Source organism: Lacerta agilis, chromosome 17 (assembly GCF_009819535.1).
Source record: "Lacerta agilis isolate rLacAgi1 chromosome 17, rLacAgi1.pri, whole genome shotgun sequence".
NCBI lineage: Eukaryota > Metazoa > Chordata > Lepidosauria > Squamata > Lacertidae > Lacerta > Lacerta agilis.
This window is the reverse complement of record NC_046328.1, coordinates 10,703,066-10,718,074: the sequence shown is the minus strand read 5'-3', so window position 1 is coordinate 10,718,074 and position 15,009 is coordinate 10,703,066. Positions and strand designations below refer to the sequence as shown.

General features: G+C 44.9%; 1 protein-coding gene across 10 annotated transcripts in view; it reads right to left on the bottom strand.

Moving 5' to 3' along the window:
* Positions 1 to 9,505, bottom strand: part of ARVCF (ARVCF delta catenin family member) — a 452,118-nt gene extending 442,613 nt beyond the window's left edge. For all 10 annotated transcript variants that reach the window (XM_033135996.1, XM_033136004.1, XM_033135999.1 and 7 more), the window contains exon 1: positions 9,449 to 9,505. The gene's annotated coding sequence lies outside the window, so the exon portion shown is untranslated. The remainder of the gene's footprint in view (positions 1 to 9,448) is intronic.
* Between the last annotated feature and the right edge of the window lie 5,504 nt (positions 9,506 to 15,009).

The window sequence follows — 15,009 nt, the reverse complement described above, 5'->3', positions numbered from 1 at the left end:
CTTGTCAAAGGGAAGGGAGGAACTGACCTCTGTCCCATCCCTTCTTAATGTCCGTTGAACGATTTTACATTTCAGAGCATTGAGGAATTTAGTGCTCTGCATAATAGGCTAGTTTCAACATTCAGTGGCTTCCCAATTAGAAGATTTAAAAAAAAAAAAAAACAGGCACTTTCCCAAATCATCAAAGTTAGCAGAAGAACCACAGGGTACTATATAAAGCTTGAAATATGTGTCTCTTTTGCTAATTAAGAGAAGGTATGGTTAAAAGGGGTGTGTGTGGAATGATTGGTCCTGTCATGCTAAATTAGTCTGAATGAGAAGTCTCCTTTGGGGAAAAAAATTAACACAAAGAATTGAGCCCAGTGTACATGGCAGGATTCCATGTGAAGGGGTCCCCTGTCTTCAAAGGCAAAAGGCAGAAGACATCATTCTGGTTGGGGTGGAACTACTGTGCCCAGCAGGCAGGACCTTGTTGCTTTTCAGGAGGGAGGCGGAGCAGAGGGGAAACTGACATGCTGGAAACGCACCAGCGGGGACAACAGGTTGATGGTTTTATTGTGTTTTTAATACTTTGTTGGAAGCCACCCAGAATGACTGGGGCACCCCAATCAGGTGGGCAGCATATCTATATATCTATATAAATGACTGAGGCACCCCAATCAGGTGGGCAGCATATCTATATATCTATATAAATGTTCCCATTGCGTGCGCGTGTGACACCACCTTGCTCCGTAACCACTGCACCAAACAGCATCAAATTAGTACAAAGCGTAACATGACCATCGAGGAAGGCTCTGGCATAATAAAAAATTTTTAAAAACCACACCTGTCATGCCTAAAATATAGAATAAAGGCAAAAAAATGGCACGCCTATTATACCTCACCAGCATCCAATAGAAAGGCTGATGGCCCGTCGACATCATCAGACCTGGCCAGAGCAACAATGCCTGTGCCCTCACCTAAAATGGCCGTCGCAGCTTCGCATGCTCTGAGAAAAAAACAGCAACACGGAGCAGGAGGCATGCCTGAGAGGTCGCACTGAGTAAGACCAGCTCTGAGAGGATTGTGTCGCTGGGGTGCGTGATTTTGGCACTGGGTAATTTTGGGACTGGGGTGGGGGAGAATGCTCTTTAAGGTCGCCAGTGCCCTCACCTAAAATGGCCGCCGCAGCTTCGCATGCCTGGTGTTTTTACTAGTGTCAGGGACTGAGCAGAGGAGGAGGAGGAGGAAGAAGAAGAAGAAGAAGAAGAAGAAGAAGAAGAAGAAGAAGAAGAAGAAGAAGAAGAAGAAGACAGTATAGACTGACAACAGGGGTTTCAGGGAGGTCGCAGCTCAGAGGCAGATGAGGGGGAAAGCTGGGAAATCATGGGAGAGCCAGAACAACACCTGGCTCACATGTTGTCATTAGAAAGCACCCCAGACCCTCCATCTCCCAGAACCCGGCGAGCCTTAAAAGTAGGAGAGCAAAGAGCTCAAAGACAGAGGGCACATAGCAGCACCAGTAGAGGAGATGATGAGAATGACGAAGTGGGAGAGAAGGGTGGTGCAGATTCACTCAGGACAATGCCATTATCCAAGAGGCTGGGTTCTATAACCTCCCTCTGTAATGATTGAAATAAAACTTTTCCTTGTCTTTATACTTTCCTGGGCAACCAGCCGGGAGCCACTGACAGTATCCCAACACCTAGGAGCTTTTTCGTTGGAGTGAAGTTTTAAATTTTGGAGATGTTTAACTTCTGCTGTTATTGGTATTACGTTTTTGCATCATTATTGTTATATAACTTATTATGACTTATTGGGATTGTTTTAATTTAATTTTATACTTACTGGGGCTTTTTCGTTCATAGTTTGTGACAAAATATTGTGGCATTTTTGTGTGTGATTATGCAAATCTTTTGACACAAGCCGCCTTGAGAATGGTTTAACTATTGAAAGGCAGCACACAAATAAATGACAATGATAGATAACTGGTTCGGAAACCATGATCCCTGATTATGCAGGGTACATTTAAAAAAATATATATGCTCAAACTGCTTTTAACCGATTATAATCTGGTCAATTCATTGGCTGAATGCGGCAGTTCCCATCTGTACTCCTTTCAGGGAGAAGCAACGGAGTGCAATGGGACATGCTCCGTGGCCTGCTATATGATGCGCAATCAAGAGGAAAGGGCGGCAAGTTGCTCATCTGGCGCTTTCAGAGACAGCCTTGGCTATAAGATCCGCGAAAGCAATCAGAGCAGAGCAGCTCGTTTTATGGAGCAGGGGAAATTGACAGCTCCTTCTATCCCTCCTCCCTAGCTGCACACCTCTGTGGTGCTGACTGTCATGGGGCCCTTGGCCTCAGCGGGAACGTGGAATTCTTTACCATTTCTGGAGATTACAGACCGAGGCCCCAAACTGCATGATCAGAGTTATGCCAGAGTTTTTGCAAGTCTGTTGTTCATTTCACAAGATTTATATATTGCTTGATCGTTTTTTAAAAGACGTCGAAGGGTTTTACCAGAAACGCACGCACGATGACAACAGCAGTAAAAACGACTATTTAAAGCATTAAAGAGATACTGTAATTAAAATCAACGATGAGCTAAAGATCATATTAAAACACACGCATTGGCATTCTACATACCGGTATCTGGGAAGGATAACTTAAAGAAGAAGTGTGCATGCACACGGAAGCTCATACCAAGAACAAACTTAGTTGGTCTCTAAGGTGCAGGTGGCGTTGTGGGTTAAACCACAGAGCCTAGGGCTTGCTGATCAGAAGGTCAGCGGTTCGAATCCCTGCCACGGGGTGAGCTCCCGTTGTTCGGTCCCTGCTCCTGCCCACCTAGCAGTTGGAAAGCACGTCAAACTGCAAGTAGATAAATAGGTACCGCTCCGGCGGGAAGGTAAACGGTGTTTCCGTGCGCTGCTCTGGTTCGCCAGAAGCGGCTTTGTCATGCTGGCCACATGACCCAGAAGCTGTCTGCGGACAAACGCTGGCTCCCTCGGCCTATAGAGCGAGATGAGCACCGCAACCCCAGAGTCGGACACGACTGGACCTGATGGTCTGGGGTCCCTTTGCCTTTTTAAGGTGCTACTGGAAGGAATTTTTTTATTTTGTTTTAAAGAAAAATGTTTTTGGTAGGCATTGAAAAGAGTACAGCAAAGGCATATGCCTGACATCAATAGGCAGGGAGTTCCAAAGTGTAGGTGCTGCCACACTTAAAGAACAATTTCCTACAAATACAGAATGAGCATTCTGTGGCACCCAAAAGAGCACTGATTCTGCAGATCGAAGTGGCCGAGTGGGCATATATGGGGCAAAGCGGTTGTCCAAAGCAACTAGAGGGCATCAGGCTGGCAGAGGCTGCTCTTACGGCAAAGGGGAGATTGCAGAGGAAGTCAGATTTCAAAAAGAAGCAGTGTGGATAAACTAGAAAGCAAATGGGATTGATATGCCAAGGAAAGGAGCCTTGGTTGAAAAAATAAATAGAAGGCACGTGATGAGCCGAAATGACACCGGGGACTGGGAAGGCCCCAAACAAATCCATCACCAACAGAAGAGCTCCAAGCTTAAAAGCTATAAAGTCACAGGCTGCTCCATGAATCATAATTCACGATCCATCGCTACCATTTAACATGGAATCCCTCCAACTGAGCCTAGCAACAAAGAAACCCCGGCAGACTGACTCCTAACCTAAATACCTTGAAGCTGATGCACTTTTAAGGGCAATAAATGCTAGCAAGACATATACTGGCCTGAGATAATGCAATAAAGGCAATAAAAGTGATTTAATTCTCCTGATGGGTCGTTGATGCGAGGAGACATGTAGGCAACCGCCGCCCAGCCCACCTCAGCTGAAGGATTGCTTCTGTCAGAAGAACCAACCGGCCGGTGGTGTGTTTGCAACAGTTTTACTGTTTTATTGGGGGTGGGTGAATTTTGCACATTGGCCAAGCAAACAAAGAGGCTCTGTTTTGGGACCTGGGAGTAACTGGATTCAGGTGTTATTTAAAACCAAGTCTACACCTTCCCAAAACAATGTGAGAAACAGTGATACTTCCAAACCTGCACTTATCAGGATTCTGCAATGGATTTCTGCAACCGACGTTTACAGAAATGCATTGTCGTGGGCTGGCTGAATGTGGTGGGAGGTGCCAGCTGCCCCCCCCAAAAAAAAAAATTAAAGGGGGGAAAAACTGGATGTACATTTTCAAAATGTAAGATAAAAAAACTGAAGTGAAGGCACACTTAGGAGTTGGTTGCAGGTGAGCTGCGCCAGAGCGAGGTGAAAGCTTGGCAGAGGCTCTTTTTATTAGCAAGATTGTGCACGCGTTTAGGAACAGTTTGACCTTTAGCAAGTTTACACCATGAGCTGACACGTATGTTTCCTCTGACATTTGCGAGACCTGCTCCACCACGTCATGTTCCTTCCCAGTGGAAAGTGAGCCATGCCTCTGCAAAGGCGGCGAAGGTCACAGACATGAGTGTGACGCACTGGACAGGCCTACCCAGGTCAGCCGAGGGTCATCCCTACATATCCCCTTCCTTAGTTCTGCAAAGGAGGCGAGGGTCACCGACAGGGCACGGAAGACCACTGAGAGAGCAAGAGGTTAGAGAGAGAGGCCATGGCACTCAGACAAGGCAAAAGGGTAGACAAGAGGGCATGAGCCAAGACAGCCACTGGCTTGCCGGTGGGCGGAGGTGTGCCTCACGCCCCGTGGTCAAGCTCCGACTTGCCTGTGGACGGAAGTTTGCTTCTCGCCCCGTGGCCATCCCTTGTCACCCTTGCTGAGGCGGAGTGTGCTCCGCACCTGGCGCCATTGCTTCAAAAACAAATAAAATAAAACCTACATACAGCAACAGTGTTTTGTGTTGTGTAGGCACCTGTGATGTAAGTAATGGGCGGCGCCTGTAGCCTGCTCCCTAAAACTGTATTTCAGTTCAACGATTACTTTGATAAATTGATATTTTGTTATGTGCAAATGGCTTTAGATACCTATTAGGTCCGTAAATTACCATATCACATATATTCAACACAAAAAACAGCAACAATTTGGGACAGTTGGACATATAAAGGGACCCGTTACCTTCAGTAGCTTGGGGCCTCATCAAACCTAAATCCTGCCCTGGGTGGGACGATGATGAGTGGTCAGAGGGAGAAGAGGGAGCAGACTGGGAGGAGGAGATGTCAGAAGCTGAAGAGGGAACAGGGTTTAGTGAGCAGGGAGAGGCTGTGGCAGAGAGCAGTCCAGAAGCAAAGACAGAAGCAGAGGGGGTTCTAGAGGCAAAGTGGAGGCAGGCTGCTGAAGACGACAGGGGGTCTCCCTCACCTACTGTGAGCAGCTCCCCTCAAGCCTCCCAGAACCAGAAGAGGCATGAAGAGGGACGAGCAGAGAAAGACAAGACATCGGAGTCTCAGATTGCTTGGGAAGGAATCAGGAGAAGAGGAGCCTTAGGTGGGAAGCCGGGGACCTTCAGTCCTCACAACTGCCTCATTGGGGCAATACCTACTGGGAAGAGCTGCTGTGCTCACTAGGCCTGCACTGCTTTGGTTTCTTTGAATAGTCAACTTCACTGGCACCTTGTGTGTCATTGCTGACTTGCTCCCAACACCGGCCCCCACATGCATCTTATTAGGGGAAAGTGTGGATAAAAATGAACAGTTTAGTTAAAACAGCCATACAGATATGCATGACATCAGGAGAAATTCCTTGAAATTGTGTTTACATTAGTCAAAACTGCCTACAAATTATTGGGAGAAATTTGCACTGAAATGCTGAAGGGTTTCCATGAAGATTTATTTTTGAAGAAAACTGCTGCAGAAAATGTGGAGACCGCAAAATGAGAAACAGCCAGAACCGAAATGGACGGATCCTTCCATCCCTAGTTGCATCATGTTTTTACTCTGTGGGAATATACATTTAAGGCTCAAGCTGTTAGATGCAACTTATTATCAATTCATAACAGGCACACATGTCATCAATTCATAATGTGCATTGCTGCCAACCCTGGAGGAGAGACAAGAGAGCCAAATGTAAGTCATCTAGCCTGCTGAGAAGACCCCTTGCCCTCTGAACTGCACCGAAGCCAGTCCTTGAAAGTAGCAAGTTCAGCACCTGGAACTTAGCTAACTTCCTTTTTTGTGCTTTATTTAAGTCTAGGTTATTTCTTTTGCAACGCAGAATTCCTTCCGTGCCTGCTAAATTATGCCTTGAAACACAATCAAGCACATTTTACCCTCTTTGAATTTCCTAACCTTTTTTTTTAAAGCTGGAACACTGATGATATGATGGGACAGGAATCAGGCCATTTCTCACTATTTGTAACAGGTAGATTCTGCAAGCTGCATCCCACATTCATTCTCTTGTCTGCTGGCGCAAAGATAGTTGTGCTAGCAGAAACTCATCATGCAACAGACTGCGCCATCTATTATGCAACAAATTTACCAGCAAACTGCTTATGCATTCCTCTGCGCAACTATGCTCTCCTGGCATAGAAACATTCCGCTGGTGGAACAAATATACGACTAAAGGACTTCGACTTAGCACCACATTGGATACAACCCCTATATCCATTATAGCGTGTCTGCTTGCATAAGTTGGCGTGCCAGTGGGAAAACATTGTTGGATATACAGTGGTACCTTGGTTCCCAAACGCCAAAAACCCCCAAGTAAGTGTTCCAGTTTTCGAACTTTTTTCAGAAGCCGAACATCCAATGTGGCTGTCAGCTATTGTTTCAAGAGCACCTGCACCAATCAGAAGCTGCGCCTTGGTTTTTGAACATTTCGGAAGTCAAATGGACTTCAGGAACGGATTAAGTTTGGCGCTTTTGCTATTGCTATTTATTTATTTTGCGTTTTTGTCTTGGAGGCTTTTTCGGTTAATTTGTTCTTGTGATTGTGTGGAACCCAGTTTTTTTCCCCAAAAGAATTTATTGGATTTTAATAACAGAAATACACAAAACACAAATACATACACTACAAAAACCACACAAAATACACATAAACGACACAATTATTTACTCATCCTTATCTTCTTTATAATCCTACGCTTGGGACTTCCTCACATCCTCTCTTTTGCGTTCATTTCTAATCTTCTTTAGTAACTTTGAAACATTGAAAAATCTACTTTCTTGCATCTAATCTTAGTCTTACAATTATAATCAACATATTCTAAATCCTAAATCCTAAATCTTATTCTTATCTTAGCTATTGATTGATTGACTGCGAAAATGGATAAAAGCCCCCCATCCAAACAATAGCTATCATTGGCGCAGGTAAGAAAAAATAATAATTTTGATTTTTTTATCATCTACAATACTGTCTTATTTATTTTATAGTACAGTACATTGATAATTGCTTTCATTTTATTGATCATTGGTCTCGTTAGATAGTAAAATTCATTTTAAATTGCTGTTTCAGGGGTTGTTTTTAAAAGTCTGGAACAGATTAATCCATTTTGTATTACTTTCTATGGGGAAGCATGCCTTGGTTTTGGAACGCTTTGGTTTTGGAACGGACGTCCAGAACGGATTAAGTTTGAGAACCAAGGTACCACTGTAGTTTTAACTTTCCTTGTAATAAACTCTAGCGAAAGCCCTTCCATGGATGGAAATTACTTACCCTCTGTGAAGCATAATAAGCCATCTGGCCCTGAGATCTTGGGTCCACCGAGCCCCACTTTGTCTAATCTGACTTGCAGGCAGAAGTCTTTCACATCAGTCATTTATATCATTTATTAACCACTTGCACAAAACAAATCTCTGAGTGGTGTACAAGTCCAGTTATATATCAAACACAATGAAAATGCACAGAGCAATGAAAAGCAAAGGGTTGCATCCAATGTGATTAACTTAGGTGCATTAATTTCTCCTCCGAGTACAAAAGCAACAGATACGAGCCAAATATACATAAACCCATCGTTAAACGCAAAGATAAAATCAATAGAACATTTAAAACAAAGGTCAACTAAATCGTTTGTCTGAGTAGGCCTGCAAAAACAGAAACATTTCCAGCAGGCGTTCTGAAACAGTATAGTGGCTCTGCTTGGCCCATTGTCAATATCTTCTACCTGATACAGGGACTGACCCAGGGACCCTCAGCATGCAAAGTGTGTCCTCAGCCATTGAGCTATGGACCTTCCTCTACAAATGCCCCATCACTGCCTAGGCTTCTCCACTCGTAAGAAGCTGCCTTAAACTAGACACCTTAGTCAGCCTAGTTCAGTATTATCTGCTGCAACTGGCAACCTCTCTCCACGGCTGCAGGCAAAGGTTGTTTCCCATCACACACTCCCTGATCCTTTTAACTGGCAATACCAGGGATTGAACGAATGATCTTTTTGCAGGCAACATGTGTGGGCATCACACCTAGCCCTGACTTGGCTCCAGACACGGAGTCCTTGAAGAACTATTTTATTTTATTTTATTTATTTTATTTGCGTTGTGCTATTACCATATTTTTCACTCCATAAGATGCACTTTTTTCCTCCTAAAAAGTAAGGGGAAATATCTGTGCGTCTTATGGAGCGAATGGTGGTCCCTGGAGCTGAATTGCCCAGGGGCCAAAAGAGGATCATGCTTTTTATTTTACAAAGAGAAAGGGGGGTGTTGAAAGGACCCTGATCAGCAAGAGATCGGGAGAGAGATAAGAGTCCCGGCTCCCTTTCAGCCCCGCGCTCTTGCCCAGGCCTCCATTGTGGAATGTGCTGCAGAGGGAGGTTGTTTGTTTCCCCAGCGACATGTGTCTGGCTGATTAGATTATCTGTCTAGAAACTATAGAAAAGGCTCCCTTTCCTTTAGAAGCTGCAGAAATGTGAGTTGAACCCCATAAAAACGGGGCTTTTCCTCTTTGCTTTTCCCCCTTTGCAAAAGGAGCTTTGCTGTTTGCCCTTTGCAAAAAAAGCTGCAAAACATTTAGCTGATCCCCAAAAAACAAGGTTTTTCCCTTTGCAAAAAAAAGCTGCAAAACTTTTAGCTGATCCTCAAAAAACCAGGGCTTTTCCCTTTGCAAAAAAAAGCTGCAAAACTTTTAGCTGATCCTCAAAACAAACAGGGCTTTTTTAATAAAAAAAAAATCTTGTTTCCTCCTCTAAAAACGAGGTGCGCCCTATGGTCCGGTGCGCCCTATGCAGCGGAAAAATATGGTACATTTATATACTATTTTTATGGCAAGGAGCTCTTCCTGTGGTGTTGTTGTTGGACTGTTTCTTGACCTCAACTTCTGGATTATGTTTTGGACCAAGACTGATTCTCCGTGCTTGACCTTGGCTTGTTGAGACTACACCACACCTTGAACTCTTGCCTAAGTATTTTGGTAAAAGACTTTACCTTCTTTGGACTGAGTCCATGAAGGCGCTTCTTAGAGCATGACCTTGAGTTATGATCTCTCCCAAAGGCACCATTCACTCCAAACTCATTGTCTTGTCTTTACTGTTAATGAAACATACTAAATGTTCTTACCTTATCAGATTTCTAACTTGAGACTGGCTCCACAGGAGATGGAGGAGGAGAATTCTGGAATGACAAGTTAAAAAAACAACAATGCCATTAGCCTAAAACAGAGAAAGCGAATAGGTTTTTTTCCCCATTTTATGCATTATGTTTCAAACTGCAGCAGCACAGACATCATTATTCCTTAATTTGGCACACCTTGTATCTTCCCCCATTCCTGCGCTTCTTGAAAAATATAGGCAGCCAATATAACTAATGACAGAGTTAAAAGAAATCTGTTACAGCAATCTACAATAACTTTTGGGAAGCAGTTCATCCATTTGTTCCCCAAGAGGTCTGGATGCTTCTTGAGATATCATCGCTAAACTCAGCACAAGGACCCCCAATATGGGGGCAGCAGGTTTTGTTGATGTCTGGATGCCATGCCAGACACCATTTTGAAGCAAGATGGTGGACTGAAACATCACTTGAGGGAGACCTGGTTCATTTTTTGGTAGACGTTTGGCCACCTCTGAACAGAACATCACCAAACTCAGCATGACAGTTCCCAATATTTTGAACTGATGATGGTACAAAATGTGACGTCACTTTGGCATGACTTTGTCTCATTTTTGCTTTGTTTTGATTATTGCAAATCATAGGAAGTCTGCATCAGTCTACCTAGTAAGTTCATGACTGCAGTCAGTTTTGAGTTTGGAATTTCCTTGTTCACATTCTTTTTTTAAAAAAAATTTAATTAAAGATTTTCTTGATTTACAAAGGTTATGTGCGATGCGCCTCTCGTATTTTTTCCATGTAACATTCTTAGCTTGGACACTTCAGTATCTTAATTAGTTTCACAATCAATGCAATTAAAATCTCCTTCATCCAGTTTTTTAGGGCGGGAGAGTCACTTTTTAACACCATAGTCTCTTCATTCTTCATTCTTTTTTTATTATTTTAAAGAAAAATCAGAAGAGCAGGTGTAGGCAGGACCGGTGCTAGGGCTTATTCCGGCCTAGGCGAACCACCTTATGGCGCCCCCGCCGCCGCCCCCCGCCAAAGCCTGCTTTAGCGGGAGGTGGGGGTGGTGGAGAGTCAAGCAGCAGTTTCTCTGCTGTAGCGGAGAAGCTGCTGCTCGCCCGTCCCGCCCCCCGCCAAAGCCTGCTTTAGCGGGAGCCGGGGTGGTGGTGTAGGGGGCAACCAGCACCTCTCCGCTACAGCGGAGAAGCTGCTGCTAGCCCACCCCGCCCAAGCCTGGCCAGCGCCCCCTCCATTTTGGCGTTCTAGGCAATTGCCTAGTTCGCCTAAATGGACGCGCCGGCCCTGGGTGTAGGAAATGTTTGGCCCTATCCGTATTGCTGAACTACAACTCCCATAATCCTCAGCGGGCATGGCCAATGGCCAGGAATGAAGGGAGTTACAGTTCAACAAAGTCTAGCGGGTCAAAGGTTCCACACTGATGACTTCCATGAAAGTACTTTTGTGACACCAAAGCAGGTTTTTCTTGTAATTCAGAGAATCTAGTATTTCACTTTTAAAAAAACAAGCATGCTTTTGTCCCCAAGGGATGCAAAAAAAGTATCTGAAAATGTACCAGGGAATGTCCTCAGGGACTGGAAGCAAGTTTTAGAAACATGATCTTTACAATAACTAAACTGCATTATATATATGCAATATATATTTTTGCAGAGCTGCAGAGCTAAACAGCAGGGGGTTTGGGGGTGGAGGAATGTGACATGCAGGGAAGTTACAACGTGACGGGGATAGAGATGTAAAATTTCCGGAAATTTTGAAGCTCGGAAAAAAACCCGTTTTGATTTATGGAATGATGGGGAGGGTCTGCAACAGCAAACATACAAACTGCACTCATCCTATGGTTCTATGTAATCCATTGGGAGTTTATACCTCTTTCCATTAATCATCCATTCACCCCACACATTTCAATGTATTTCCCCATCACTTTCCAAACCACAAAAAGTCTGGGACTTGTTTGCTTCTTTTTGAAAAGTGGATTTGTTGCACTGTGGTGACCGAGTGCTTTAAACCCACTGTATTTATTCACTAAGGGAAGCGGGTGGCACTGTGGTCTAAACCACTGAGCCTCTTGGGCTTGCCGATCAGAAGGTCGGCGGTTCGAATCCCTGCGATGGAATGAGCTCCCATTGTTCTGTCCCAGCTTCTGCCAACCTAGCAGTTCGAAAGCATGCCAGTGCAAGTAGATAAATAGGTACCACTGTGGTGGGAAGGTAAACGGTGTTTTCATGCGCTCTGGTTTCCGTTACAATGTTCCGTTGCACCAGAAGCGGTTTAGTCTTGCTGGCCACATGACCTGGAAAGCTGTCTGTGGAAAAACGCCGGCTCCCCCAGCTTGAAAAGCGAGGTGAGCACCTTAAGACCATAGTTGCCTTTTGCCTGAACTTAACTGTCCAGGGGTCCTTTACCTTTTAACCTATTTACCTGTTTGTTTACTGAATTAATATCACTCCTTTCCTCCCAAAGGAACCCAGGGTGGTAAGCAGACCCACAACTTAAAAACAAAATAATGCCGCTTTAAAACATTTACAGTTTTAAAGCAGTTTTAAACTGTAAAGCAGTTACAGTTAAAAAGTTTTCAAAAACCAGTTACAGCTAAAATCATTATTCCATCCAATGCCCTTGGGGTTGCCAGGAACAGTATATTCTTCAGCTACCAAATGCCTGGGTAAATAGGATTTTCCACTCCAATTCCTCCTGAAAGGTAATAGTGATGGAGACAGGTGCACTTCACTAGGGAGGGCATTCCACAACTGAGGAGCCACCACGGAAAAGGCCCTGTCGCAAGTCAGCAGCCACAAACCCAATGGAAATAATCTAACGTTCTGGTATGCACTCTGGTATACACAAAAGAATGAGGTTGCTTCCAGATCTATGGCATGCCACTAGAAGCGGATTAATCCCTATATTGTCGCGGCACATTCTGCCCTCACAACAGCCTAACACAGCAGCTCCTTTTGGAATTTGCAAAATGCATGCAACACGTCCACCAGCCAGTGTTCCACATCCAGCAAGTCTGGAAAACATCCAGCAAGTCTGGAACAACATGCAGGTTCAGTTAATGACTTGTAACTAAGGCATGCAAATTAGGGGCAGCCCTCTGGGGTCTGTGATCTATTCCTGCTCTGGGCGCTGAGCAAATTGCTCAACCCCAAGACAGAGGATCCTAAATTGTGAGCGGCTCCGCCTTAACGAGGAAGCCCAAACAATTCAGTCTTCCTTCCTAGAAAGCAAAGTGCAGCTTAAAAAAAAAGAAAAAGAAAAAGATGCAAGCAGCATTTTTTTTTTATTTCCAAAAAGCCCAGAAGGAATTTTAAAATGCATCGTGCCCAGGCTGTCTTTCAGAGCTCAGAGTTCAGGAAAGTGCTTTTCTTTTGCAAGCAGCACTGACCATTATGATAAGATCAAAGCATTTTTGCTACCATCTGGGAGTTAGCAAAATAAAAGGGGTGGGAGAGAAGGCTCCAGTGAAGGGGGGGAAGGGGCTCATATTTAGAATTCCTTCCATTCTGTCGGGCCAGTCTGCCGGCTTTCAGAAGCATCGCACAAGCTCTGGAAGGCGGTTCAAAACCGAGATTCCCAAAGGGATTAAACCAAAAGGGGGAGCTGGGGGGGGGGGAGAGAGAGCCAGCCGAGCCGAGACTGGAGCTCCACGTACCAAGCATTCTCTTCTATAATTCATGAGGCATGAAATTGCCTCAATATATTATTTGGCTTCGGACCAAAACAACCCTCATTTACCAGTTCAAGAGCAAAACAAATCTATGTATACAAAAAACGACATGCCTAATGTGTTCGTTTCATGGATTTTAGGATTAAAAATGCTTGTTTACCTTTTCTTTCTCTCTCCACCCCCTCTTTTATTTTATTTTTTTTATCTGTTGCTGCAAATTACTGTGTAGCATTCTTGCACAACAAGAACAGTTTCAGATAGCGCCTTATTTCCTGCCCCCCCCCTTAAGTGCTAAAGTAATGGTTGATGCTCAGAGCTATGGCAACAATGAGATGTGAGATCAGACCGCTTCACCATCTTGCCCAATATTATCTCCTGCGGTTGGCGATAGCATCCCATTATGCTCACGGCCTGCATGGATAATCCCCAGGGGGGTCTGGTTGGCCGCAGGGAGAATGGAATGCTGGAAGCAGAAGGACCTTTCGTTCTGATAAAGCATGTGCTCTTCTGCGGACTCTCAAGCCATATTCACGCCATACATTTAAAGCACCGTGTCGCTTTTCAAAACCCACAACCAGGTAGCCAACAACAAACCATGGCTTCAAGGCTGCCTTGCAGCCATGGCTAGTTGGGGAGAAACAAACCATAACCCCTGGTTTGGATGCAATGCAGTGGGCAAGGAAGGAGCAAAAGGCTGGAGCAGGTGCCAGCCAGCTCTTTGTGCTCGGCAAACCAGAAAGCCTGACAGAGAGCCAGTGTGGTGTAGTGGTTAAGAGCGGTAGACTCGTAATCTGGGGAACCGGGTTGGTGTCTCCACTCCTCCACATGCAGCTGCTGGGTGACCTTGGGCTAGTCACACTTCTCTGAAGTCTCTCAGCCCCACTCACCTCACAGAGTGTTTGTTGTGGGGGAGGAAGGGAAAGGAGAATGTTAGCCGCTTTGAGACTCCTTCGGGTAGTGAAAAGCGGGATATCAAATCCAAACTCTTCTTCTTCTTCTTCTTCTTCTTCTGACATAATGCAATGCGAGGTGGTGACCAATTGGACTACCCAGCCAAATTTTCAGCTGTCATTGCCAGCAACTCTCCAGAGTCTCATAAAAAACTTAAAAAAAAAAAACCCTACTGGATCAGGCATTGTCAGGGCCAGATTTAGGTTTGATGAGGCCCTAAGCTACTGAAGGTCCAGTATGTCCAGCTGTCCTTTGTCAACAACAAATTGTCACTGTTTTTGTGCTGAGTATATGCTATATGGTAATTTATGAACCTAATAGGTATCTAAAGCTGTTTGCACCTGCTGCCATGCAACCAGTCCATGCAGAATGTAGGCACCCTATATATAGAAATGAGCAAACCAGTGATATTTTAGGGAGCAGGCTAGCAGGCGAGGCCCATCATAGGAGCGTACACAACACAAAACACTGTTGCTGTATGTAAAAAGGTAAAGGGACCCCTGACCGTTAGGTCCAGTCGCAGACGACTCTGGGGTTGCGGCACTCATCTCGCTTTACTGGCTGAGGGAGCCGGTGTACAGCTTCCGGGCCATGTGGTCAGCATGACTAAGCCGCTTCTAGTGAACCAGAGCGGCGCATGGAAACGCCGCTTACCTTCCCTCCGGAGCGGTACCTATTTATCTACTTGCACTTTGACGTGCTTTCAAACTGCTAGGTTGGCAGCAGCTGGGACCGAGCAACGGGAACTCACCCCATCGCGGGGATTCAAACCGCCGACCTTCCAATCGGCAAGCCCTAGGCTCTGCGGTTTAACCCACAGTGCCACCCGCATCCCATTTGCTGTATGTAGGTTTTATTTTATTTGTTTTTTATCTTATATTTTGGAAATGTACATCCAGCTTTTTCCCCCTTTGATTTTTTTTTGGGGGGG